Source organism: Sinocyclocheilus grahami, unplaced genomic scaffold (assembly GCF_001515645.1).
Source record: "Sinocyclocheilus grahami isolate Dianchi unplaced genomic scaffold, SAMN03320097.WGS_v1.1 scaffold94.1, whole genome shotgun sequence".
Taxonomy (NCBI): Eukaryota; Metazoa; Chordata; class Actinopteri; order Cypriniformes; family Cyprinidae; genus Sinocyclocheilus; species Sinocyclocheilus grahami.
Genome location: NW_015505273.1, coordinates 951,715 through 956,724, shown reverse-complemented (window position 1 = coordinate 956,724; position 5,010 = coordinate 951,715). Strand labels below are relative to the sequence as shown.

Below are 5,010 nucleotides of genomic sequence, written 5' to 3'. Positions count from 1 at the left end.
GGGGGGGAATTACATAAAAAAAATTCTGCAGAAAATGAAAGCGGTGCTTGCCTGTGCAAAATGCTTTCTTACATTTTTGAGAGCAGAATGGAAGTCCATTTCGGCCAAGGATTAAAACATAAAGTTATTTGGGTGCTTTTTATCTCACAATTCTGACTTATTTTCTCATAATTATCAGAGAATAATTATCAAAAACTCAGAATTGTGAGATATAAACTTGCAATTCTGAGAAAAAAAAAGTTTGAACTGTGAGACAAAAAGTCACAATTACCTTTTTTTAGTTCTAATTCTGGAAACAAACAAACAAAAATAGAATTGCGAGATGTTAACTCAGAATTCTGAGGGAAAAAAGTTTATATTGTGAAATATATTATTTTATATTTCCTCTGGATTTCAAGTTTATGTCTCACAGTTCTGAGTTTGTATCATGCGATTCCGATTTTTTTTTTCTCTAAATTACGAGACAAAAGTCAGAATTGCGAGAAAATTGTCAGAATTGCAAGATACAACAATTTTCAGATATAAAAAAGTCTGAATTGTGAGATCAAAAGTTGCAATTACCTTTTTAGTTTTTTATTCTGTGGTGAAAACAAGCTTCCATACAAATGAGAAGAAAATGTAAAAAAAAAAAAGACATAAATATATATATATGTGTGTGTGTGTGTGTGTGTGTGTGTGTGTGCGCGCGCGTTTTTGTGACAAATTAGGACATAAATTTGTATAATGACAAAGGTATGACATACGTATTACAAGGAGAAGGTGACTTTTCAGGACATTACCCCATGTCCCCACTTTTCAAAACGCTTATAAATCACACAGAATGGAGTGTATTGAAAATCTGAAATAGCAGAAAGTTTCCTGTGAGGGGTAGGTTTAGGGGTAGGGTTGGTGTAGGGCAATAGAATATACGGTCTGTACAGTATAAAAACTATTACGTCTACGGGATGTCCCCACTTTTCACAAAAACAAACCTGTGTGTGTGTGTGTGTGTGTGTGTGTGTGTATGTATATTTGAAATAAATACTAAGCACTACATAGAATATATAAGAAATGCCAAATTCCCACTGCACAGAAATCAGAAGCTTTCCCTGGCAGAACAAATACTAACTGACCCAGAGCTAAAGAGTTCAGGTGCCAAGGGACAATTCAGGACCTTGGACAGTTCAAGACCCTCCGACGGGAGGATTTCAACTTTGACTTGAACAGAAGAAGTCAATGGGACATCTGGTGTCTGGGAAGCAGCGGTTCACTTCAGACACACACTCACATGCATATTTACTGTTGGTGGAGACAGATGGGGTCAGCAGTAAGATCAAACTAAATGACAACAGAGACAACCACCATCAGACATTCACTAATCAAATAACACACTGTTGTAATGATTCATCTTCTTTACAGCTACGAGACCTGCTATTGGTTTATTAAAGCAGACCTTTTAAGTTTATCATGAAAGAAGACAGTAAAGTCTCCTTAGGGAGCAACAGAGATTGCATTTACTAAAACGGTCTATTGTGGACCTCAGAATAGAGGACTGGGATAACAAGTGCCCTAAATTGGCTTCCTAATTCACATGCCACTATAATAGCACTACGTCCAAAGACCATAACCCTGTTTTATTTTTTTAGTACAAACCTTTTTAAGGACAAAACCTGTTAATTTTCAACTAAAAGCAGGATGAAGGATTAAGTGAAACTAATGAGCTATGCATAACTTTACAGCACCATATTTTACAATACTGTAGACTGTATGTAGGTGAATTATATCAACAATTATATTGAAATATGATACAAAACACAAGGTACACTTACAAAAAAAGTACACTGGAGAGTATATTTCATGGCATTCCCATATGATACAATCACTGTACCATGGCACTTTTTGCAAGGATAAAATGTCCAAAATAAATATGGCATATATGTACATAACTTTGGAATAGCATATTCTAAACATTAATTAATTCATAAGTGCATTCTATAAATATTAAAACAATCCTCCTCAAGTCTTTCTGTAAAATGACTTTAAAATATGCAATGTTTTCTATTATTAATAGTTAGCTTAATAGCTTTTAAGTAGTTTATTTTTGTTCCAATACAACACATTTTGCTGAACGCATGCAAAACAGTATGGTTGTCTATAATGATGCACAAAAGTCTAATTTATTCATGTAATTCAAGTTCATTCGACACATGCATATTAATTCAGGTGCACACAGCGTTCAGTGTTCAGTATTGCAAAGAACCGCAGCGTTCTTAAAGGACTGCGCAAGCGTTTAGAAATAAATGACACAACGCAAGACGACACGTCTGTCCGCATATATCGACACGCAACCTCATTTCTGCAGCTAAATGAGCATAAAATCATGCGTTAAGACATACCAAACTCAGACGAACGAGAGTCCAGCTTCTCTGTGATACACACGATCCTCCACAGATCCTCCACTCTAGTAAAACACAATAACGGTGAGCCGTCTGATTCGGTTTAAGAGAATCGGTTCGCTCGGCGAACTCGTTTTAGCGAGTTGGCTCAAATTCACCGAGTCTGTTCACACTTCACAGAATTGTAATCCTTAAGTAGTTTATTACTGAATGGTATTTTGTATGTTTTGTACATACTGTTTTTTACTGTTTGTTTTGTACGTACACTCATCTTTGTTGTTTACTGCAATAAAAAAATTAAAAAATAAAAAACACTTCACAGAATTGAACAGTTTCATGTAATCAAATAATTATTTCCATAAATATTTTGTTGAGCACGGAATACTCATTTATATGGTGTAACCATACAGTTTTAATTACAGTGAAGTAGTTTGCAAATGCATAGTGAAATGGTTCAAGTGAATCGGTTCAAATGAACGATTCGTTAGCGAATCGAATATCAGTCAAACACAAAGGTATCGAATGAAAACAGCCAGTGTTGTGCTGCGGGTGTATCAGATGGGGGATGGTCAGTCAAGAGACCCACATTACATATTAATGACTTTCACTGAAATAAACACCTAAGATCAACGAATAAATGAAATCTGTGATTTGAATCATTCACATTCCAATTACTTACAGACTTACAGTTGACTATGGATCAATTCAACTCCTAATTCAGTCTATTTACAAAAAAGCACAAAAAACATGTACGACTATGGTGGTGGGGATGTTTTAACAAAAAAGGTTGTGGGGCAGTACCATGATCCAGTCAAGTTAATACCATGGTACTTTGATATATACCATGGTACTGAAATGTATGCACTGTAACCTATTGGTGAAGCATTGCTAATGCTTACTGATTTTGGCCTTCAGTGTTTGCATACTGCAGTAAAAAAACAAAAAACAATAATAACAATAATAATAAATTAAAAAATAAGTGTTTGGTGACATCATAATACTTGATACAATATTCATTAGCTACTTTGCATTTTTAAAAAGTTGGATTTAAACCTGCCACTTACATAATAATCAGGGTTATTATCATTTAACTAAAACTAAAATCATAAAAAGCCATCCCTTGGAAATAAAATATGAAAGATATAATAAAATATAAAAATACGTAAACGTATTTTACTTCAGCCAGTTGTCGAGGCAACATTTTCTCACTTTTGTTCAGTTTAAGTTAAATAAACTAAATAAAACTAAAAGAAATAAATATGTATTAAGTAATTAAACATTTAACTAAAATCAAAACAGAAAATATTTTTAAAACTCTAATTCTAATAAATATATATTTTTAAAACTATAATAGTATCTCCTAAATATAATATTAAATGAAAGGAATTTGCAAAGTCAGTGTGGCACAGGTGGTCCGTGTATGAAAGCAGATGGAGGTGTTGCAATGTTAACTTCTCAATTTGTTGGCACAGGTGGAACAACAATCAAAGCTCCTGTAAGGTTCATTCCCATAAATCCACAAGCCTCAGGCACTAAACACATCACCGCCTCACAACACAGATGGGAAAACAGGAAAACACTGTTCACTGCCAAACACAAACTGCCAGAGAAATCAGCTGAGCGCTGAAATATTAACCAACACATTTCTTGTTAATGCATCCGGTGAAGAGGTTTAGTTTGCAATTGAATTGAGCAATAGCTATTGAAATGTTCCCAGATCTCGTGCCAAAACTGAAACGTCAAGAAACCTTTTAAAAGAGTTTAAATATAATTGTCTAACACATATAACAGCGCATAAAACCAATATATTTGATTTCTCTCATAGGCTTACCTTTCAAATGTCAACATTAAAACACCTTGTTTGTCCACAACCAAAGAGCCAGTAACTCTAAAATCAGGTTTAGAAAACATTTAGGAATAGTATCATGAAGTAGTCCATACACACTTACTTTGAGTTCATTGCACAGATCCATGAAATGCAACAAGGTCACATGCCATACATATCCTTCAATATATATACACTCAACCTTCATAGTTAAATTGCATGCTCAGCATTCAGCTCTGTCCAGCCAGAAAAAAAAGGAGTTTAGGAAAAAAACTAAACAATTTGATGTCACAACAGGACAGTATTTATATTCAAAAGAGCCAATGTCTGAATTGTACTGGTCACTGTTTTCGTGCAGTTACAATGAATGAGGACTGAGGACATTTCCAGAGATTTCCAGATAATTACTTTTTGAAAATTCTAGAAAAATTCTAGAATTCCATAAATTATTTGAAAAAGAAATAATGAAAATTCGAAATGTCCTTTGTTTGAACTAGAATAAATATGTATCTGTATATATATATATTATAGTTACATAGTGTAATATATAATCTATACGTCCGTCTATCTATCTAAAATATTACTAAAATATTACTAGTACATTTATATATATATATATATATATATATATATATAAGAAAAGAGCATCTGTTGCATAAATCATTATCTGCATATTTTCTATTTGCAGCACATACTATATATATATATACAGTGGGTACGGAAAGTATTCAGACCCCCTTAAATTTTTCACTCTTTGTTATATTGCAGCCATTTGCTAAAATCATTTAAGTTAATTTTTTTTCCTCATTA

At 33.3% G+C, this 5,010-nt stretch overlaps 1 protein-coding gene across 1 annotated transcript in view; it reads right to left on the bottom strand.

The window, feature by feature from the left end:
* LOC107587581 (protein kinase C and casein kinase substrate in neurons protein 1-like) overlaps window positions 1–2,429 on the bottom strand; it is a 36,891-nt gene extending 34,462 nt beyond the window's left edge. Inside the window, exon 1 of the mRNA XM_016275411.1 lies at window positions 2,376–2,429. The gene's annotated coding sequence lies outside the window, so the exon portion shown is untranslated. The remainder of the gene's footprint in view (window positions 1–2,375) is intronic.
* Window positions 2,430–5,010: the final 2,581 nt, after the last annotated feature.